Source organism: Trichomycterus rosablanca, chromosome 27 (genome assembly GCF_030014385.1).
Source record: "Trichomycterus rosablanca isolate fTriRos1 chromosome 27, fTriRos1.hap1, whole genome shotgun sequence".
Taxonomy (NCBI): domain Eukaryota; kingdom Metazoa; phylum Chordata; class Actinopteri; order Siluriformes; family Trichomycteridae; genus Trichomycterus; species Trichomycterus rosablanca.
The window spans coordinates 9,457,125-9,482,151 of record NC_086014.1 but is presented as its reverse complement, the minus strand read 5'-3'; the positions used below and the strand labels follow the sequence as shown (position 1 = coordinate 9,482,151).

The 25,027-nt window shown below is 36.3% G+C and overlaps 1 long non-coding RNA gene across 1 annotated transcript; it reads left to right on the top strand.

Annotated features, from left to right (window-relative positions):
- The first annotated feature begins 653 nt into the window (after positions 1–653).
- Positions 654–18,315, top strand: LOC134304365 (uncharacterized). Its single transcript, XR_010007833.1, has 3 exons — positions 654–704; positions 16,739–16,834; positions 17,998–18,315. It is a non-coding gene; the product is annotated as an uncharacterized LOC134304365 (long non-coding RNA).
- Positions 18,316–25,027: the final 6,712 nt, after the last annotated feature.

The window sequence follows — 25,027 nt, the reverse complement described above, 5'->3', positions numbered from 1 at the left end:
CACCAACATGGAAAGCGTGCACGCACTCACACACCATGCACGCACACCATGCATTACACTATTACATCACATCACAATACCATACAATACAACACAACACAACACAATACAATACGTGCTCCTGCCAAAAAAAAGGCGCACTACTTACTCGATCGCATGATATTATCCATGAGAATCAGCCTCTCAACGCATTAAAATCCCAAACACTCCGCGCCAAACTTTAAACGTCCATTATTAAAAAAAAAAAGGCAGATTTTTTAAAGCAAGAGACGCACTGAGTTGCGCGCCGTTCGCCCGCTTGTCTAATTTTGTCCGTGCGCCTCCGAAATGCGCGGTGAGCGCGCAGGCATCGATGAGATCTGCGTGTGATTGGACAGCCCTGGCCCCTGGTTTGTAGCCAGAAGGAGGAGGAGGAGGAGGAGGAGGATGAGAAGGAGGAGGGGGGAGTGTCGGACCCAGGCACCGATCGCAGATCTACTTCCAAAACACTTTTACTATAGCACTTTTTCTTTTTCGGCTTTGTGTTGCGGGATTTAAAAGCCAGGAGCGTCTTTTTTTTATTCTATTAAAACACAAGGAGTCACGTAACAAGCTAGGGAAGAGCATACGTTTATAAATTCAGGTTTTCTTTATTTTTTTCTCTCTTTTTTTTCCCAGCGCGCAGACAGAATGGAGAGGTTTGAGTTTGGGCTTTGTACAGACAGGTAAGATCTCAAAATGTGTCCATAATTAAGATTTGATGTATAGGAAAAAAAGGAAAGAGGGGACAAAAGGTTTCCCCTGTCCTGTTTGGTTTAGATCTCCACCTCTAGGGAAGAAAAAAAAAGTTCTCTCAGACTGTTTACTATCAGAAGTAAAAGGGAAGTCTGGGCTTTTTATCCTAAAGATGATTTAGATCAGAACGCGCGCATCCTTGGAAAAGAGCGTCTTTTTTGAAAGACGCACAAACGCGCGTCAAATCCTCTCCTATCCAACCGTCCGCATCCACGATTCTCTTCTGCTCTCGGTTCTCTTTAAAAACAAAAAAGAACCAATCGGACCCGAGATCTTCGTGATCGGATCGTAGTCTTCGGGGTAAAAAACCTGCAGAAGTGTCCGCTCAAGTGTGCGCAAGAGAACCGCGTACGTGTGTGAAAGAGCGGCGCATCGGTGATTCGGGGCGCTTTCCTTAGATCCGCCCAAGCATCTGTCCGTCTCAGGCGATTGGCGCGTCCGTCAGTGTCACACGCACGTCTTCATAACGACGCACGGTATGTCAAAACAGCGCGCACTATTTAGTGCGGGGGGGAAAGTGCAGTATTATTACACACTTAGCGGCGGGACCCCACGTTGCCTGGGTAACCTCTGCACCGCTTATTTTGTCACAATTGACTGCGGAGACGCTATTAGTAGCCCGTGTGTGGGTTTGAGACAGAGCCAAAAGGCTCAAAAGGCTCCGCACGGAGTCGCTTTAAGCACAGTTTTCAAAGTAAACTTAGAAATACATAAAACAGATGTATATATTACTGCGAATTCAGTTAATTATATGCACTGTTGTGCGCAATTCAGTCAAAAGGTTGCATATTACAGCTTCAAGCAATGCAAAACGATTTTTTCTAAGTACACTTAAGGCCTCAGTGCTGCGTATTATCCACATTCATGTCAACCAGTCAAACATGTTGCTTTATATTTACTTTATTTGTGCACACAGCTGCACAACTTTACGCACATATCCATTAATCGTGTTCGTAAACGTCAACTATGTACTGCTGTGCGTAATTGCATATTACAGCTTTAACAGACATTACTTAAGGCCTTAATGGCATTTGTCTGATCACACAGTGTGTATCACTCACATTCAGGTTAACCAGTCAAAAATGCTGCTTTATATGTGCTTTCTTTTGTACATTTTGCACAACTTTACGTACATATTCCATTAATCGTGTTCGTAAACGTCGACTATGTACTGTTGTGCGTAATTTAGTCAATAACGTTGCACATTACAGCTTTAACAGACATTACCTAAGGTATCAATGGCATGATCACACAGTGTGTATCACTCACATTCATGTCAACCAGTCAAAAATGCTGCTTTATATGTGCTTTAATTAGGTACATTTTGCACAACTTTACGCATATATCCATTAATCGTGTTCGTAAACGTCGACTATGTACTGCTGTGCGTAATTTAGTCAAAAAGATGCATATTACAGCTTTAACAGACGTTACTTAAGGCCTGAATGGCATTTGTTTGATGGCACATTGTAGTGTGTACTATACACATTCAGCATGCTGCTTTATATGTACTTCAATTATATAGATGTTGCACAACTTTACGCACATATCCATTAATCGTGTCCGTGTTGTTCGTGTGCACATTCGAATCAACGTAAACGTCGACTGACTATGTACTGCTGTGCGTAATTTAGTCAATACAGTTGCACATTTCAGCTTGAATAGACATCACTTAAGGCCTCGATGGCATTTGTTTGATGGCACATTGTAGTGTGTACTATAGACATTCAGCATGCTGCTTTATATGTACTTTAATTATGTACATGTTGCACAACTTCACGCACATATTACATTGCCTTGCTACATCTGAATCAACGTAAACATAGTCGACTGATTGTGTACTGCTGTGCGTAATTTAGTCAATAAAGTTGCACATTACAGCTTTAACAGACATCACTTAAGGCCTAAATGGCATTTGTTTGATGCTACAGTATGTACTAACGACATACAAATCTGCCAGGTTTACGCACACATTCCATTAATCGTGTTCGTGTTGTTTTCCATACATCTGATGAATCAACTGTATTATGAATACACTGTATTGTAATTAATAGTCTGCAGAATTTGATCATAGACTTATATATCATAACTTTGTGAAACAGTGTAATTATTTGCTGGTACAAGACGTTATGAAATATCTATTATTAAAGTTTTTTTCACGTGTAAAGTCTGTATTAATAATAATAATAATAATAATTATTATTATTATTATAATACATATTAGACTGTTTTAAATACCCCAGACACGTTTAAATACATATAGGCACCTTACATACAGTATATACACTGTGTTAGGTGTTAGGCATTTAAAACCTGATTTGATACAGTCAAAAGTGTGTGTGTGTGTGTGTGTGTGTGTGTGTGTGTGTGTGTGTGTGTGTGTGTGTGTGTGTGTGTGTGTGTGTGTGTGTGTGTGTTTTAAACGAGAACCTATAAACTGAGCACCCTGCCCAAACCCTTAAGAACTCATGCATTTGTGCACCTCATTTTGCCACTTTGCACCTCAAATCCTATATGCTGATATTATTGACTGCATGTTTTATGAGAAGTACTACACAGTATATAGTGTAAAGTATAAAATTTCTATTCTATTCTATTCTATTCTATTCTACTCAGATGAACACAGTAAGTAAGTAATTAACGCACCACGATACGAGGTCACTTCCCAACAAATGATCATTTATTTATTTATATATTTATTTTATTCTTTCTGTGTGTCAATCTGGATTAAAACGTGTTTTTTCTATTGCTTAGACCACGATTTTAATACGAGATAAAGGCAATTTCTCCACTTTAATCTGGAATCTTTAACTTCTCATGTGACAGCCCTGTTTGTTTCTGTATTATGGTTATTTAGTGTGGACATGATGTTCATTTCGTCCAAATCTAAAATCAGATACTGTTTTACTTTGTCTTTTTAACATACGGACCAAATGTGTATCTTTGTTTATTATAATTTTTGGTAACTTTTTAATGTCTAAGTATTGCACGCGTTTGTTTTTACGTTTGGATGCATCCTAGAACAGAAAGTGACTATTGTCATTGATTCAGTCTGGTTAGTTGACTATTGCACTGTCTGGAGATTACACAGTACATATAAATAAGCACACATACACACACACACACACACACACACACAGATCACACACAAGTTATAGATCAGCTCATAGCTATGGCCTTTTGTAGGCTATTTAAAGCCAAAAACAAACAAAAAATATAGTGTATGTGGTGTGTGTGCGAATTGGTGCGTGTTTGTCGCCCATATGAGCTAAGTATTAGGAATAAGGTACAGACCTAACGTGTAAATAATTAAAGTAATAATGCGAATCAAAGACCCCCTGACCTGAATTTGTATGTGGATTGAAGGGGTGGTGCAGATTACTTGCGCAGGAGTAGGAGGTGTGTGTGTGTGAGAGAGAGAGAGAGAGACAGAGAGAGAGAGAGACTTGATCTTGTACCTGATCACTATTTTCCCCTTTTAGACTAAACTAAACGTATAAATAAATGTAATATCAGCAAATTAGTCTAAATCAGTTATTTAAAAATTGTAGATTAATAACAGTTCGTTTATACTTATCCAAAACGTGTATTTTTGACTGTCTGATTCTCTTTTCATTTTATTTTGTTACTTTTATTGTACTAATATTGTGCAGTATAACTGTAGATATCGTAGCAACTACTGTAATGCCAAATAAAGCATGGAAGACTCTCAGGGTTTAGGCTTTATTGTTCATGTGTTTTATGTGTATATAGTATTAAAGTATTAAAGGTTTTTATACCATATATTAGAAAAGTTTGGGTTGGTTTTCTTGATGTGAAAAAAATAAATACTGTATTGTTTGCCTGTACAATAATATCTATCTATCTATCTATCTATCTATCTATCTATCTATCTATCTATCTATCTATCTATCTATCTATCTATCTATCTATCTATCTATCTATCTATCTATCTATCTGAAATGTATTGTTAAGACTACAATAAATAATAGGTACAAAGCTGAAATTGCAACATTTGATAATAATAATAATAATAATAATAATAATAATAATAATAACAACAACAAAACGATTAAAAAATCCTGCAATTTTTACTTGTAGTATAACATGTTAAGTCCAAATCATTAAACTGTCCAAATCATTAAACTTTTGGAAAAGTTTACCGCAGTTACCGTTAATTAATCATTACTGTCTTATTTAAGTCGGGACATCTCAAGTCTACTATAGTAAACGTGTTAGTTTGTTATTTATGATATTTGATTTGTATTAATTAATGTTTTCTTTTAAATACGTAAAAGAAAATACAGTATACGATCTAGATGTGTTGTCATTGTGCATTTCTGTACACGCACTGTTTGAAATAGCGGACTTAAAATAGCGCTCCAAAAAGTGCGCACCTTTTTCCGCCTATTGCTTATTTATATGTTTATATGTTTTTCGTCCTTGCTGATTATTATTATTATTACTATTATTTTACTTTTATCATACTTCCTAATAAAAACCTAATAAAAGTAAGTCAAAAAGTATTAGGAGTAAGGAAACGTATTGGTTTAAGGATTAATGTTGACACAGTTGCGCTTATTTATATTGCGCATTGTATATCTTTCACTCATTTAGGCTACTTAGTCGTTTTAAGAACTAATCAGCCTTAAAATTGCAATAACAATATGGCTTAAAACAGTTACACAAATGCTGTAGAAGTTTCCGACATAATCTGTATGTTGAACATCTGGTTTGTGTTTTCAGATTGCATATATGCAGTATAGCAACATGTTTAAATAATAATAATAAAATAATATTACATTTTTATTAAAAAAATGAGTAGCATAAATTAAGTAGAATTAGTGTGTTTAGTTGGTAATAATAATAATAATAATAATAATAATAATAACGAGCATTTTGCCGTATTACAGATTGCTGTTTACAGATTATTATAGATCTTGTTTTATTATTAGTTTTATTCTACAGCATTCGTTTTGGTATAAGTTTTAGGTAAACGTAATATACTGTATGTCTACTACAACCCAAACAGTACATCATTTTTAAATTAGCCTAAATATATTGTGAAATTAATTAATAATATAAGGGATAAATCAATTACATGCTTAAAATCAGCGTTGTAGACTGTCGTGGGTATCGTTTCAATTAGATTATTATTATTATTATTATTGTTATTGTTATTATTATTGTTTTGTTATTATTATGATTATTATGATTATTATGATTATTATTATCATCATCTTTAAATATGAGCTAACAGCCCAGTATAAAACGTTCATAATACGTGGATGAATATTTTTAATTACCAAATTGTGTATTTGCTTCATATTGTGATCCTGTGCATTAAAAACAGCATGATGGGAAGGGACTTCAGTTCTATTGTGGTTTGTCAGGACCATGTAACAGATGAGCGTCTTACAGCACTGAGCTCAAAACGCTATGCTACAGTTAATTGTAAATTATGACGTTTAGAAAATAATTGTGACGTCACTGGGCATTCGTATGACCGATCTGTTGTTTATTTCGTTATTTTCATGTACGTTTATCTTTCTTTTATTTTTAATAAAGCAGTAATCAGATATTTGTTTTAACACACGCAAAGGAAGGTAAAGTTAGGTAACTATTTATACCCCATGATTCTTTTTTAGGATCGGTTATATACTGTACATAATTGGCACGCAGTGGTCAGGCCCACAAGGAGCGCTACAGTATTAACCTATGCTCTCCTGCGTGCGCGTGTTTTTGGTGGACGGGGGCGCGCACGGAGTCAGGGCGCAGGGTTAGTGTGTGTGTGTGTGTAGGGTAATGTCGTCTATATAACTCAACCACCAATAGCCTGGTACAGCATTTGGTTTCCCCACAAAGCCCCTTCAAAACCTGTATTTTCTGCTGATTAAATACAGCTCAGTGTTTGGGTTTTCTCACCCGTGTGGGGAGCTGGGTTTAAAATACCCAGTGCCTTCATGAAACTCTACAATGCACCACACATGGGATGTGTTTCAAACATGTAAAATGCATAAAGTTCAAATATTGTATGGTGCCAGGATCTGACATGATGTTTATGGTATATTTGCACCCATTATGGTTAAAAAAAAAAATACCACAGTGGGTGCATAATGAGTGCAAAATACCATAAACATCACATGTCAAATCCAGACACCATACGATGTTTAAACCGTATTCATCTTAGGGTGTAAACCAGTATTACTAATTGTAGGCCAATAAAGTTTTGACTATATATATACAGTATATATATAGACTTAATGAATGACAATACAAATAAAGTAGTATATACAGTCTCTCTCTTCTCTCTCTCTCTCTCTCTCTCTCTCTCTCTCTCTCTCTCTCCCTCTCTCTCACTATATATATATATATATATATATATACACTGTATATCTATCTATCTATCTATCTATCTATCTATCTATCTATCTATCTATCTATCTATCTATCTATCTATCTATCTATCTATCTATCTATCTATCTATCTATCTATCAAGGTGCAATAATCAAGTAACCAGACTTAATCAATGACAACACAAACAAAATAATATGTACAGTATCTGTCTGTCTGTCTGTCTGTCTGTCTGTCTACATACATATACTCTACAGACAAGGTGCATTAGTCAAGTAACCAGACTTAATCAATGACAACACAAATATGTACAGTGTCTGTCTGTCTGTCTGTCTGTCTGTCTGTCTGTCTGTCTGTCTGTCTGTCTGTCTATATGTTGTGTGTTTGTGTGTCTTAACTTCACATTCCCTACTAATAACAATATATGCCGGGGTGTACATAAACACTAAAATCCAGTGCTTTTCTAGCCTCTGACATCCCCACAGCACCGGGTTTTTAAGTCACATACGTTAGAAGTGGTTCAACCCACAGCTAAACCAAAACTGGGCCGGCCTGCACAAAAAAACCCATTCTGTAGAAAAAGGCAGAAGCACCTAATACTAAAGGAGTGGGGTGGGAAGCTAAAAGATAAGACTCTACATAAGGTAGAATGTAAAAAGCGTGGGGAGATTTCACGGTGAGGGAGAGGAGCAGGGGCGAGATCGTGCTCCACAAGTCTTCATGGCACAGTTAATCCTAGTGGCGTGTGTAAGGAGGCCAAGCAGTGGGGAGCATGAAAGAGGAGGGGAAACACTGACTCATCTCTGTCCAACACTCCATTTTTATACGTCCATAATGTTTCTGTCGCGTTCGTACATTTATATGTAGCTGATATTACTGCTACTACTGTTATTACAAGTACATAGTACTGTTGTACTATACACACTGATCAGCCATAACATTAAAACCACCACCTTGTTTCTACATTCCCTGTCCATTTTATCAGCTCCACTTACCATATACAAGCACTTTGAAGTTCTACAATTACTGACTGTAGTCCATCTGTTTCTCTGCATGCTTTGTTAGCCCCCTTTCATGCTGTTCTTCAATGGTCAGGACCCCCACAGGACCACTACAGAGTAGACATTATTTGGGTGGTGTATCATTCTCAGATCATGCTGGTATGATTGGATCAGACACAGCAATGCTGCTGGAGTTTTTAAACACCTCAGTGTCACTGCTGGACTGAGAAGAGTCCACCAACCAAAAATATATCCAGCCAACAGCGCCCCGTAGGCAGCGTCCTGTGACCACTGATGAAGGTCTAGAAGATGACCAACTCAGACAGCAGCAATAGATGAGCGATCGTCTCTGACTTTACATCTACAAGGTGGACCAACTAGGTAGGAGTGTCTAATAGAGTGGACAGTGAGTGTCCAGTATTTAAAAACTCCACTCATACCAGCGCAACACACACTAACACACCATCACCATGTCAGTGTCACTGCAGTGCTGAGAATGAACAACCACCTAAATAATACCTGCTCTGTGGTGGTCCTGTGGGGGTCCTGACCATTGTAGAACAGGGTGAAAGCAGGCTAAAAAGGTATGCATAGAAACAGATGGACTACAGTCAGTAATTGTAGAACTACAAAGTGCTTGTATATGGTAAGTGGAGCTGATAAAACAGACAAGTGAGTGTAGAAACAAGGAGGTGGTTTTAATGTTATGGTTGGACAATTTAGTGCATGTCTTTGGACTGGAATTACTTTGATTTCTGCATGGATTGGTGAATTGTGAAGTAAAAACTACTGGGTCAACTTTTTTAAATTAATGTTAGAAATCTAGCCCAGATTTGTAGGAATCATAATAATAATAAGCACTGATAATTTTTGTAGAGCGTATACTTAATGCAAACCTTGGCCCAATATTTATGCAAAATTTTAAAGTTTAACTGTGTGAAATTGCAATTTTTTGAGTATGTGGTCCAAATATGTGGTTAAAATTGGATTATGTAACTCGAATAAATGAATAAATAAAAAAAAGTGCTGTAAGTACCTGGATTAAGATTAAGATATCAATGTCTAGTTCAAGGACTCAAACACCACAGGTCATTACAAATTGTAGCCCCAACAATGGGCACTAATATGCCTAAAATTAAATTATGTCCAACCATGTGACTATTCTGTAAATCATCAGCACCGAACAATCAACTCGCTTAGATATGATTTTGTGATGCAATCCTCACCGTGTACAGATGTGGATTTAAATGTGTGAAGTTAGTCCGTCATAATTTATGATGTACGAGTGTAATAAATTCTGTACTTATTCTGACAGAGAGAAGCTACATTTGCATGATTATTTTAGACTTTTTAGAGCTACTTAAAGCAGCGCAACGGGAGAAAAAAAAGTTCTCTTTTTTAATGTAACTTGAATAATGGCAGTACTTTAGCGTTTAATAACGGATGTAACGTACAGAGCTTTAAATAGACAGAAGTCATTTAACTCTGGAATAGTCAAGTATAGTAACAGTATAGTATAACATCCTTTCTCTCTGTGATCAGCAGCTATGGAAAATGTTCGTGATACTAAACGTAAGTTATTAAATTCAAGAGTTTTAGTTCTTTTTCTTGAAAGAAAGAAAAAAAGAAAGAAAGAGAAATAAATAAAGAAAGAAAGAAAGAAAGAAAGAAAGAAAGAAAGAAAGAAAGAAAGAATAAAATAAAGTAAAGAGTAAGTAAGAAAGGAATAAGAAAAAGTAAGAAAGGAAATAAAGAAAGAGAAAGGAAGAAAGAAAAAACAAAGAGAAAAAAAGAATAAATAAAAATAAATAAAAAAGGAAGAAAGAAAAAAGAATCAATAAAAAAGAAAGAAAGAAAGAAGGAAGGGAGGGAGGGAGGGAGGGAGGGAGGTAGGTAGGTAGGAAGGAAGGAAGGAAGGAAGGAAGGAAGGAAGGAAGGAAGGAAGGAAGGAAGAAAGAAAGAAAGAAATGTAGGAATGAAAGAAAGAAAGAAAGAAAGAAAGAAAGAAAGAAAGAAAGAAAGAAAGAAAGAAAGAAAGAAAGAAAGAAAGAAAGAAAGAAAAGAAAAAAAATCCAGAAAAAAGAAAGAAAAAAGAAAGAAAAATGAATCAATAAAAGAAAGAATAAAGGAAAGAAAATAATAAATAAAATATAGAAAGAAATACAGAAAAAAAGAATCACTATTATTTTGTGATGTAATCCTCCTCGTGTACAGATGTGGATTTAAATGTGTGAAGTTAGTCCGTCATAATTTATGATGTACGAGTGTAATAAATTCTGTACTTATTTTGAAAGAGAAAAGCTACATTTGCATGATTATTTTAGACTTTTTGGAGCTACTTAGAGCAGCGCAACGGGATAAAAGTTTGTTAAATGACTTCTGTCTATTTAAAGCTCTGTACGTAACATCCGTTATTAAACACTAAAGTACTGCCATTATTAAAGTTACATTAAAAAAGAGAACTTTTGAACACGTCCTATATTCTTTAATTCCAGCTAAGCTAATATTGCTCGTAGTTGTTGCTCAGGACTAAATATTAAAGTCTGGTTTATTGTAGGGTATTTCTCTTTCTCTCTCTCGCTCGCTCGCTGGGTGTGCTAGCTCGCAGGGTTGCGAGGCCAAGTGCTGACCAGCCCTCTTTCTCCGTCTGTTACTAGGTCATGGAGGAACCCCCCTCCACCCTCACCCACCGCCCCATGCACCTCCTGATCCCACCATCACCAGGGAGAGGGTAATTTAAGCTCTGTGTGATGCACCCTATTCATCACTGTCCCTCTTACCTGCTTCAAAATTAAAGTCTGATCTACAAAGTTAAAGCCCAATGAGATCACAATTGGCAGAGGTCAAGGGGGCCGGGACCCCTCAAAACACAAGGTGCTGCATCGGCCGCTTTTGATTCATGCATTCGAGGAAGGCCGTTAAGGAGTTAATACATTAACCTACTGCCGTGGCCTCAATTTCTGTAGTACTGTGAGTTAAACATAGAGCAGATCGGAATTGCATGTGTTCGAATCTTTGTGCTGTTATTATTATTAGCCTTACTAAAAAGTCTACAGTACTCTAGGACACAAGGCACTTTTATTTTTGGGGCTGTAAAGAAGTGAAAGTTCCCTCTTCTCCTTAAACTAAGCCCTTTAATTACTGATGAGATTTGAGGTATAGATTGTAGAGGCGCCATGCCTCATCAGATAAATCCCAGTCTGCTGTCTCAGTTAAGGGGAAAAAATGGGATGGTGGTAGCCTAGTGGGTAGTACATAATACAAAAAATACATAATGTGCTACTTACCAGAACAATGACCTTATCACAGCATGGTGTGAAGTATGGTGGTGGAAACATCATATAAAGCTAAACAAGTAAAAAAAAAAAAAATTAAAAAAAAAAAAATTAAAAAAAATAGATGTAACAAATTATAAGAAAAAAAAAGTAAATCTACAACATAATTAACTAAATCTCGATGCTATGGAATGGCTGTTTAAAAATTTTTTTATTGATGCTAAATGTAAGTTAATAAAATTAAGTAAATTAAAGGCTTTTACTACTATTTTTAGTCTGGACTGTGAATAGGGAATACATTTGTCACATACAAAAACTAATGAACAAACAAACAACCTAACTAGGTAGGTAGGTAGAGTGGGTGGTTTAGGTAGGTAGGTAGGAAGAAAGGAAGGAAGGAAAAAGAATGAATAAAAGAAAAAAGGAAAGAAAGAAAGAAGGAAAGAAAAGAAAGAAAGATTTAGGTAGGTAGGTAGGTAAGAAGAAAGAAAGAAAGAAAGAAAGAAAGAAAGAAAGAAAGAAAGAAAGAAAGAAAGAAAGAAAGAAAGAAAGAAAGAAAGAAAAAATCCAAAAAAGAATTAATAATAAAAAAGAAGGAAAGCAAATACAAATGAAATAACTAAAGAAAGAAAGAAAGAAATAAAGAAAGAAATACAGTAAAAAATAATCAATAAAAAAGAAAGAAGGAAGGAAAGAGAGAAAGAAAAAAGAATCAGGAAAGAAAGAAAGAAAGAAAGAAAGAAAGAAAGAAAGAAAGAAAGAAAGAAAGAAAGAAAGAAAGAAAGAAAGAAAGAAAGAAAGAAAGAAAGAAAGAAAGAAAGAAAGAAGGAAAGAGAGAGAAAGAAAAAAAATAATCAGGATAGAAAGAAAAAGAAAAAAGTATCAATAAGAAAGAAAGAAAAAGAAGGAAGGAAGGAAGGAAGGAAAAATCGAAGGAAGAAAGAAAGAAAAAATAAAGAAGGAAGGAAGGAAAGAAGGAAGGAACAAAAGAAATCAATAAAAAAGAAAGAAAATAAATCAATAAAAAGAAAGAAAGAAATAAAAAAGAAAGAGAAAGAAAGAAAAAAGGAAAAAGAATTAATAAAAGGAAAGAAAGAAAGAAAGAAAGAAAGAAAGAAAGAAAGAAAGAAAGAAAGAAAGAAAGAAAGAAAGAAAGAAAGAAAGAATTTTATTTATTTATCTAAAATGCAGCCTGACTTTAGAATAACCTAGAAATGGAAATATTTTATAATTATACGAGTAATTTTCTTCCAGGAAAGCGGCTGATACGACCGAATCAGATTCATTTGGACGGAATAGCCGTGCTTACTGAACCTGTACGAGGTGACCAAGAAAAAAAAATAAAATGACTTCCTTTTTAATAGGACAGCAAAGGTCGGGCCAGATGACGTAAAGCAGCCCGGCTGAGTCAGACGTCTTGATTGAAGGAGCATGTGTGCATACGCAAGAAGGAAAACAAGTTACTGTACTCAGACCTGTATCTGGGTCTTGGGCGTAGGACTGAAAAATAAAGAATAAAAAATAAAGAAACGCTAACCGATTATAGACCAGCGTCTGGATCCTGCGTGATTGGCAGCGCTACATGGTAAACAGGAATGCTCCGGCTTTCCATAAAAGGAGAAATTTCCCCCAGCAGCCCCTTTAGATCAGTAATAGTGGAGGTAATGAGCTGCAGCTGTCACCCTGATTTCCACTCCTCGTCCCTGATTCATGTTCCTGCTGCACACCATCAACAACTGGAACAAATGTTTACCCCGATGAGAAGCAGACAAACACTGCCCGGCCTAACACACGACTAATGGCCGTCGGCCCATTTTAGCTTGGTTAATAATGCAAGCTGGCAACCAGACACGGACACCAGTGAAAAATGGTCCCGGCCATTAAATTTTGGCATTTTTTGGGTAGGTAATACGAGAAAATACAGTGTGTGTATGGGTGTCAGGTATTTAACCACTTTTTCCTTATTTAATACACCTCAAGTGCATATATCTACTTCAAATGTACACAAAAGACGTCTAATTCTAAGCAGGAGTAGCAATCATGCTAAAGACGATAGCAAGTGGAAAGTACTCAATATCAAAAAAAAAAAAGATTTAATAATGTGCTATCAGACTAGTACTAAGCATAAGGAGCCAGCCGTCACCTTAAATGATAAGAAAAGGCAGCAGTTGCAGGATGACATGAAAGCAGCAGGAACAACACCTACACAAGGAACTACTGTATAAACAATACACCAAGTTCATCTCCTTACTTACAAAAACCCTAAAGAGATGCTTGTGTAAAATCTGCATATGTGTAATGGGTCCACCTGTCTGATTGGCAGGGGGCACAGGTTGCAGAGTCATGCCCACCTGCAATAAGTCACAGCCAGCTTTATATGGCATATTCACTGATAGCTCTGGCATTGTGCTGTATAGTGTTCTTGCCTTTTAGACACCTACACACCAGTTCAATGCAGGTAAACTTTGATATTCTATCTGAGGAACTCGGTCAATGTGGCTGTGCCTCTCGGCTGTTATGGTGCAACCAACCGCCACCCTTTTAAAAGGAGCCTGGCAGATTGGTCCACACTCGACACAGGCTGCATCAGTGGTGAAGCAGCTGCTTCACTCCTTTTAAGTACCACCATGTCATTTCTGAAAACGTGGGTTATCATACACTGGTGGACTAAGTAGCTGGACTAAGTAGCTAAGTGGTGGATTGTGTTTAGCAAACAAGTCCGATCCATGGATGCCCCACCTCACAACTTACAGGAGTTAAAGGATCTGCTGCTAACATCTTGGTGCCAGATACCACAGCACACATTCAGGGGTCTAGTGGAGTCCATGCCTCGATGGGTCAGGGCTGTTTCCCCCACCCCCGCCCAATCTAGTCGTGTCCAATTACCCTGATTGCGTCCTCTATACTGATTCGACCCTTCACCGCTGACTGAGGACGCCTCTCAACTGACATACGCCCCCTCCGGCACGTACAGTCAGTACAGACTGCATTTTTCACCTGCACGAGTCGAGTTCATACACTTGACGGGCACTGTGTATGGAGGGCCACACCCCCATCGGCATTATTCCTCAGCCCTGTGTAGGCGCCACCAGTCAGCCAGCAGGGGACACAGTCGCACCAGTTATGAGGACCTATGATCCGACTTTCTCACCCTCTAACCCTGAACAACAGCCAATCGTTGTTCATGCTGCCGCCCAGCCCAGTCAGAAAAGCAGAGCTGAGATTCGATACAATGTATTCGAAACCCCAACTCTGTTGCGCTAGTGTACTTTACCGCTCCGCCACCTGAGCGGCTGGGTCAGGGCTGTTTTGGCAGCAAAAGGGAGACCAATAGAATATTAGGAAGGTGGTCATAATGTTATGTCTGATCGATGTATAAAGCTGCGTAGACTACATTTTTTGTACTTATCAAAAGTTTTTACTTGTCTAATGTTCACGTCAGAGCTGTGTGTGTGTGTGTCCACGTGTTTACATGGCAGTAGATCTGTGACTCAAAACGGCACCACGGAGTGCCATGAAATCCTGGCAGTGGCATTAATCACAGTTTTTTAATTAGCGCGGACCAGCTTTATTAATTAGGTGTGATATGGCGCTGATATGGCCGCTCTGTCAGCCCTCCTTCCTCATCACAAGTAAACACACACCCACACACACACACTTACACCCTACCCTCAGTTATCAGACCTCCTCTCTCACAAACAGATGTCTTAACCTCATGGAAACAGAAGGGATGAAGTGATGGAACTAGAAACTAGATAGAACTAGATAGAAATAAATAAATAATTAAATGCTATTGTTGATGTATCTCTGCTTCTGAATTAATATTTTGTATTACATTGCCTGACAATCCATATTTTGATTAAATATTTACATTTTTAATAAAAAAATTATTTATTTATTTATTTCCTAAATAATGATTGTTTGGTACTTTGGTGACCCCGAAAAATGTATTATTAATACTATAATAATAAAATAAAAAAGTAATAATAAATAAATGAGTAAAAATGTGTGAAAATGTGTAAAAAAAAAAAAAATTTTTAAATGAATATTTATTTATAGCCTAAATAATTATTATTTGGTACTTGACCCTGAAAAATGTATTAATAATTTAGGTTTTTTTTTTTAAATATATTTAAAATAGCTTTTAATTATCCAACCACATCCCCCCCCCCCCCCAATAAATAAATACATAAAGTGTTTGGTCATTTTGTAAAATGCAATAAAACAAGAATGTGATTTCTTAGTTCCCTTGTTTTCCTTTTTTTTTTCCACACAACAATTTTTTTTTGTGTAAATAATTTTACACAAATTGATTGGTAATAAGAAAGGGAATCACATGACCATTTTTTTCTCAAACTTTGTGAAAGAATCGTCGATTAGTTCAAGAACACCAAATTATTTGGTCTTTCACCATCAACCGTAAAGATTCAGAGGATCCGGAGTAATCTCCCCTGTTGAATGTGCGTGACCTTCAAAGTCTGTATCATGAGGCTGCATGAGAAACCGTCAGGGCTCAGGAGGGCTTTAGAAAACCATTGTCAGTTAACACAGTATACCGCTGCATTAGGAAATAGAATAGGAATATCTGTTATGTGTAGAAAAAGCAATACATTGGAAATGCATATCTTAGACGTGGCCAGATAAGTCCAGACACTTGAACTGCCCACACGGCTACGATAACACGCTAAACATAAGAGCGAACGCCAGCTTACAGGATCAGGATTTATTTTTTCCCTCTAAGCCACTTGACTCTACTGGTGTTTATCTTATACCAACATTCTTGGCCTCCAATGTTTCCTCACCACTCCTGAGTACCCTCACACACACACACTCACACTGAGATAATTGTAATAAGAGACATAACCTTAAAGAGGAAATGGTCTCAAAGCAACTTTACAGAATCCAGGACCAACAGACCAAAAAACTCTGTTGAGCAAGTCAAGGGCGACAGTGGCAAGCAAAAACTCCCTTAAAAATACAGGAAGGAACCTTGAGAAGAACCAGACTCAGCAGGGACCCGTCCTCCTAGGATGGCCTGGAGGATAATTTGAATTTGAGGTGCAAACAAGCCAGGTGTCTATCACATCTAGCAGGAGCAGCATTGTCTCAAGATCTGAGATTTTGTATGGCTTTGACACTATATGGCCAAAAGTATCGAAGTATCATTACTATGGAGTTCTACATGGATTAAAGACACACACACACACACACACAACACACAACACACACAACCGCGTCCTAAGATCTTGTATGGCTGGTCTTGTATTGAGTGGTTACATCATTTCAATTCAGGTCATCTAACTGTATTGATGTCTGTCTAATTATCTATCCAGGTACATACTGATTGGCTAGCTCAGCCATTGACTGGAGCTGGACAGTTGACCATCAACACAACTATCAGTTGACCATCCATGTTGACCATTTAGCAGGTGAGACTTTTGAACTTTTTTCTATTCCCTCCCATTAGATATCAAGATCAGACAGATTAAACACGCTAGCACACCAGAGCTGGGATTTTGAATACATCGTATCGAATCTCGGCTCTGCCATCCGTCTGGGCTGGGCGGCTACATGAAAAACAACTGGCTGTTGTTCACACAGGGTGGGACAAGCTGGACCAGGGTGCCTCATAACTGGTGCAATTGCGACCAGGGGTGTGGCTCTCCGTGCACAAGGCTGATCCGCATATGAACTCGCCTCGTGCGGGTGAAAAGATGCAGACAATACTGCACACGTTGTAGGGGGCGTGTGTCAGTTGCGAAGCTAGATTAGACTAGATTAGGGGAGAAAATTGGAGCCAAAAGGGTTGAAAGCTAGTTCCGGTCACTTTGAGGGCAAAGGCATTGGCAGAAATGAGTCAATTGGGCCTGCTTTTCAAAAGCAGAAGTACTAGGGTCTGGGGTCGCAATGCAGGGAGCAATATTGTGATTTAAACCTTGATATTCAATATGCAGTCAGATTAACTGTATTTATGTTTGTCTGATTATCTAGCCTTATAGGTTCCTCGCTCAGGGGTGGCTGCATGGTAGAGCCAGGATCCAAAATCACATGGTTGCGGCTATGGGGAAACCCATAGCTCTACCTACAAGGCTATCACTGTTCCATAAGGAATAAGAAAATTGAGTGGTATTAATAAGTTGGTGCAGCTATTTTTAAGAGGATTAGCCATATAAATTACCTCGTGATTACTGACAGCAAGCCCGAATGAAGATGTCTCCAACATCTTGAGAAATCAGGTCTACAAGTACAACATACTGGTCCAATATATCTAAAATTCAGCATCGCTCCAAGGTCATCATAGACAATCCCACTGACATCCCCATTTCTTTGTATCTTGTCATTTATACAACAACTCTCTCACTTTAGAAGGGAATTAGAAGCAAAGCAATGATTCCTAATAGCCTGACGTGTAATTACGATTCTTCAGTACTCAGTATTCAGCCAGTGAGCAAAAATAAAGGCGGATGATGAGCGCTCAGGCTCGGATGGTAATTTTTGCTCAGCCGGCGTCATGGTAACCGATATTAAGTGGACACTATAATCATGTGATTAATTCAGCTTTGCGACCTCTTTGTCTCTATTTTTAAACCAGGTGAGAAAGTAAGTAGCAACTGGTGGATTCGGCAGACCGACAGAAAACACCAAGTAGGAAGAAGAAGGAAGTCCGTCTGGTTGTCGTACAACATCGTGTCCTAAGGAAAAAGTATGATGGTCATGTCTAGTTGTGAAAATTTGGGCGTGTCTTGCCATGTCTATATGGGGGTCTGGTTTCATTCCAGGAGGTAAACTGGCTGCTCTGGATGTGTGAGTATGTAATGCCTCACAATGGATTGTCTAACCCTAACCTTAACCTTAACCCTAACCCTAACCTTAACCCTAACCCTAATCCAAATGTATTCATGTCTGTTTTCTAGAGCTAGTTAGTACTAGTTAATAAAAATTAATAAATAAACTATGGATCTGTCTGAAGACCTATTTGTCTATCTAGGCAGCTGCCTAGGGTCAGGGTTCTAATAAGACATAGAACTTATAAGGCAGGTTATTTAGACGCACTACTTAGACAGCGATTACGTCACTGCAGTTTTTTCTTACTAAGCTAACACAGTTAGACTCAGGCTGTTTAACCCAATAGGCTGAGGCAGCATGACCCACTAGCATTCCAGCTAACATCTCTTTGCGTGCACTGGAAATACTTAAATTGTCACTGACAAGCCCAAAGTTACACCTGTACACCTATGAATTTTTGTTTTACATTTGAAATGAACTCTGTACGTCCAATTCCGTACGTCTACTCTACATAATCACCTTCCGATGCATTATTCCCATTGTCGTACCAACTTTTTAATGCCATCAGCAAACATTTTTTTGGTTGAATGTTTCTGCTTTCACATCATCACATGAAAATCTTCCCCTTAAAGCTTCTTCGAGCAGTCCAAAAAAAGGTGGAAATCAGATGGTGCTAAATCCAGACTATAAGCGTCTCTCAGACACGACCCAATTACTACTACTCCCACCCTCACCGTTTCCATTGTTTATTTAACTGGATGGCTGGATGGATGGATGGATAGATAGATATTTACATTTTCATTTTCATTTACATTTTCAGCATTTAGCAGACGCTTTTATCCAAAGCGACTTACACAATGAGCGGAACACGATCAGCAATTGAGGGTTAAGGGCCTTGCTCAGGGACCCAACAGTGGCAACTTGGTGGTGGCGGGGCTTGAACCGGCAACCTTCTGTTTACTAGTCCAGTACCTTAACCACTGAGCTATCACTGGATAGACAATAAATAAATAAATGATCTTAAATAAATAAATGTAAAAAATAATAAATAAACAAAAATATATACAGAAATAAATAAATGTAAATAAATAAATATAAAAATAATAAGTAAATGAATAAACAAATAAATACATAAATAAAAACTATATATTAACATATGCAAAATATTAACAAAGACATTTAGTCACGGAAAAAGTAAATCTAGGTTGCATAGTTGCACAAATAATCCCAGTAATCGGGAAACTGGCATGATAAACACACTGATTTTTTTATTTAATTACATACTTAAACATTGTTTACTCTAAATAAATATATAAATAAAACATAACCAAATAAATAAATACATTAAAATAAATAATAACAAGGACATTCAGTCATGGAAAAAGTAAACTAGGTTGCATAGTTGCACAAATAATCCCAGTAATTGGGAAACTATCATGACAGACACCCTATTTTTTTATACTTAAACATTGTTGACTCTAATGTGCAATGTTTACAGTCCCATGGGGTATAATTGTACATATACCTTTACACAAAAGTGTGTGAACATCCCACAGCATTATTAAGTATAGGTGTTTCAGCCACAGCCACTGCTAACAGTATACAGTATAAAATCAGTAGTATCTAGTTTAAGTATATGCTGGACATGTTCCCAATGGTATGAACCGACGCACCGGTCTCGTTCATGTCTGGCTTCCCAAATATATTCCAAAATCTTGTTGAAAGCCTTTCCTACCAATAGTCTTCAAATTCCCATAAATAAATCCTCATGTCCTTATTACTATACAGCTATACAGCTGAATCAAGTGAAACCAATTCAGTGAATCACCTGAGAAACGATTCAGTACCTCCAGATACACACAAACACCAAGTCCCACTCACATCCCATCTCCCGATCATCTCTCCCAGCCTCGCCTCTCTTTATCTTTCTTTCATGCACGCTCACCCACTCACGTCATGATCACCACCATCACCGTGACATTCACATCTCTACCATCAGAGGGCTGCCGAGCCGGAGTGAACCTCCGACAGCACAGAGAGAACAGAACACAGGAAGTACATTAGGTATCAGCTCCTGTCGTCCACACCTCTTCACTTCACATCATTGTTACAGCCTTCAATCCCCTCTCTCGCTCTTTAACAGCACCCAAACTGTCTTGCTCCACTTTGCCAGAGCTAAATGACACGTCTCGATATGAACGTGTACAGACGGAAAGTATGAAATATTCACACCAGAAAAGAGTGGATTGAACAAGAGCTTGGCAGTAAAAAGGTACTCGGGGAATAGATGGAATGGTGAGTGACGGATAAGAGGCAGAAGCAGTGAGTAAATGATTGTATGTATGAAAATGCAGATCTACACGCTGCTAAGTAATATAGAATATAATGGAAGACCCTTATTTGTCATATATACATAGGGCCCTGCTAAATTCACAAGAAAATGCGCTTAATTCCACGCACCTACGGCAGTCATAAATGGAACGATAGAATGACTGGAAGCTACAATACACAGCACAGCCTACCTTAATTATTGAACGTAAACCTAGAACATCCAGCGACGGTGCGAGATGAAAATAATCTTCCTTGTTTTGGAACCCCAGAATTAATTAGTAGTTTTCAACACTCACCTTACCGGAGTCGTGTTTTTATCTGCTTTACACTTTGACATCTTGGACATTTTGACTAACCAATTACTAACTGAATTGCCGGAGGATTGCTGTAGGGTATTCCTGCCTTGTTTTCTTGTTTTTCTTTGTTTTGACCCTGACCAGGTTAAAGCGGATAATGAAAATGAAATAAAATAGAAAAAGACATTTTTACGCCACTGAGTGAATAATTTAAGCTGCTATTTATTATTATTATTATTATTATTATTATTATTATTATTATTATTATTTTATACTAATGTATTTATTTTATTTTTGATAAAAAGGGGTGGGGTCATGAGGTCAGTTACAATAATAATAATAATAATAATAATAATAATAATAATAATAATAATAATAATAATAATAAATATTTATAATAAAACATTTATTATTATTATTATTATTATTATGTTAGTAATAACATTAATCATATTATTATTATGACATTAATTATAATTATCATATCATTTTATCATTTAATAATAATAACAATAATAATAATAAATATTTATAATAAAAATTTTATATTATTATTATTAATTATTATTATTATTGTTATAACATTACTTATAATTATTATCATATAATAATAATAATAATAAAATTACAGTTATTATTATTATTAATATTATTATTATGCCTTTGAAAAATTACAATTTTATTATTATTGTTATTATTATTATTTTTTTTAATTATTATTATTATTATTACTAATGTATTTATTTATTTATTTATTTATGTTGATGAGATCAGTCCCAGTTGCAACAATTATTTAAATGATATAAAATTTTGTTACAAATAAACAATGTTTGATTGTATTTAAGCCTACATACATCTTGCTGTTTTGCTCAACGCTGGGTTTGATAATTACTTTCTAATCCATATATAACATTTATGTATCAAATGCTAATTTAATATCAGCCCAACACTACTAGTACTACTGATTGTGCAGTAAAATATGGTATGACTGGACAGTAGCAGCAACCAGTGCCAGTAAACGTGCCAGTATTACTCTTATTCGATATGTAAGACTCAAACCTAGAGGTTTGGGGTTCACCACTGAGGTCTAATGCCTGTAAAATTATAATATATGCGTTTACTATAGTGAAACCTGGGCAATCGCAAAGGCAGGAAAGTATTGAACACCATAGAGTGCATATTTATATATATTTATGTGGGTTATAAAGGCAAAGTAGTACTGAAAATAAACTTGGGGTTTCATGTACTTTAAAACAGACGCTTTTGTGTGTTGAGTGTGTGTAAATGAAGATGTGTGTGTAGATTTACATTTGGATTGGTAAGTGTGTGTGTATGTGTGTGTGTGTGTGTGTGTGTGTTTTGCCCCCACTCAAAACTCCTAATTATTTTCTTAGTCAGTCGGGTGTGTAGAGTTGGCCTGCAAGTTGTACAAATGCTTATTTAAGCTGTGTAACTTTACATCCATATGGTTTTCATCATCATAAAGAAGGGTTTGAGCGGCGTATGTTTTCACCAGGCCGAGGCTCGAGCCCGTCTGTCAATGTGCCATGACTGGAGATGTTTGCCACAAGATTTCCCTCAAGGTTTCTTTTTAATACTCAAATAATAAATAATACAACTTCGCATTATTTGTATTATTTGTATTTTTTTTAAATAAAGCTGCTGAATGCAACATCTGTGTGCTGTCCTCTTTGAAATAAGCTTTAAAAAACTCCAGCTGTTTTTGTTAATCCGTGTTGGGGTAAGATTACCTCCAGATTTTCGATAGACACCGGTCAAATTCAAGATTTAAATGAAAGAAAATACATAATATGGGCAAAGAGATATAAAACATGTTTATTTGACCAGAATGAAACCTCTTAAGGTTACAAAAAATAAAAAATAAATCGTAAATAAAAAAAAAATAAAAAAAAATAACAAAAAATAAAATAAAATAAAAAAATAAATAAAAAAATAAAAAAATAAAAAAATAAAAAAATAAAAAGATAAATAAATAAATAAATGAATAAATAAAAAATAAAAAAAATAAAAAAAATAATAAATAAAAATTAATAATAATATTACTAAATAAAAACAATAAATAACATTTACTATCAATAATAAATAAAATTTGTAAATAAAATAATTAATTGTTATTACTTTATAAAGTTATTTATATACACTGATCAGCCATAACATTAAAACCACCTCCTTGTTTCTACACTCACTGTCCATTTTATCAGCTCCACTTACCATATAGAAGCACTTTGTAGTTCTACAATTACTGACTGTAGTCCATCTGTTTCTCTACATGCTTTGTTAGCCCCTTTTTCATGCTGTTCTTCAATGGTCAGGACCCCCACAGGACCACTACAGAGTAGGTATTATTCAGGTGGTGGATCATTCTCAGCACTGCAGTGACACTGACATGGTGGTGGTGTGTTAGTGTGTGTTGTGCTGTTATGAATGGATAAGACACAGCATCGCTGCTGGAGTTTTTAAACACCTCACTGTCACTGCTGGACTGAGAATAGTCCACCAACCAAAAATATCCAGCCAACAGCGCCCTGTGGGCAGCGTCCTGTGACCACTGATGAAGGTCTAGAAGATTACCAACTCAAACATCAGCAATAGATGAGCGATCGTCTCTGATTTTACATCTACAAGGTGGACCAACACACCACCACCATGTCATTGTCACTGCAGTGCTGAGAATGATCCACCACCCAAATAATACCTACTCTTTTGTCGTCCTGGGAGAGTCCTGACTATTGAAGAACAGCATGAAAGGGGGCTAACAAAGTATGCAGAGAAACAGATGGACTACAGTCAGTAATTGTTTTAGCTTCTATTTGGTAAGTGAAGCTGATATATACCACAACCAAATTGCCACTGTTGGTCCCTTGACAAAGGTTCTTAAACTTTAACTGCTTGCACTGTATTTAGCTATAAATGTGAATGTAAAGGAACGAGCACAAATTCCCACATACAAACCACAACCGAGTAGATGAAGGCTGTTAAAGTTGCAATAAAAAAAGATGGGGAGGCAAACTCCATGTTGATGCATATGTTTTTTTGATTGGGATGACCAATAAGCACACGAGCAGCTGCCCACATATGTTTGGCCTGATGGCACTATGTAGTTAATAATAAAATAATATATACATGATCGGAATGTTTCAACCAAATAGATTTGCATTAATTAAAAAAAAAACTGGAAAAAAAACTGAAAAAGAAAGAAAAGAAAAATAAAGATAAACAAAAAAAAAATTATTATATAGATATTAATAATAATTATTATTATTTAAATGAAAATTAAATGTACTAAAACACCATTAATAGGGAAATTTTTTTTACATATATTGAAAATAACAGAAAAGAAAATGGGGAAAAAAAACTAGAAAAAAATTAACAAAGTGAGAAAAAAGTGGGGAAAAAATCAAAGAAAAGAAAAAAGGAAAAAACAATGTCATTAATTAATTGCAGGTATTAAAATGAGAATTAAATGTACTAAAAACACCATTATTAGGGAAAAGGTTATTTACAATTATTGAAAATAACAGGAAAAACTAGAAAAAAAAAACTGGAGAAAAACCTAGGAAAAAAACAGAACACAGTGAGAAAAAAAAACTGGAGAAAAAATGAAAGAAAAGAAAAAAAAAAAAATAATAAAAAAATATTTTTTAAAATTGGAAAAAATGGAAAAGAATGAAAAAAAAGAAAGAAAAACAGGTCTATGTTAGAACCCAAAAGAAAATATAGGAGCAGAATATTATGTATATACAGTATATATATTATACCATAGGAACCTGCTGGTATGTCCTAAGGTATTATTTGTAAGTTACATTTAAAATGTAAGGCCTGCCAAAAAATTAAAATGAAGTTGTTTTATTGTCCACAATATTAACTAAGAGACGTAAATGTAACTCAAATTTGATCATTTATTATAAGTACATTTTGGGTAAGAACTTGACGGTGGGGTTATTCTCTTCCACAGTCCTTCCCTGGACACCCGTATCCCACACATAAAAGCCGGAGCGCAATATGAACCAGTGCAGCGGTTGGTCTGATCAGAGCCAGTGCTTTTGGAAAGGCATCAGCGGCAGAAACAATTGTTTTGGAAAGTGTAATTCTGTGTGAAAACGCTTCATTTCGTTCCCTCGGTGCGGTAGTTCTCTGCGCAGAATTACTTTAAATAAACACGGCGATTCCAGCACGGCTTTGTGAATA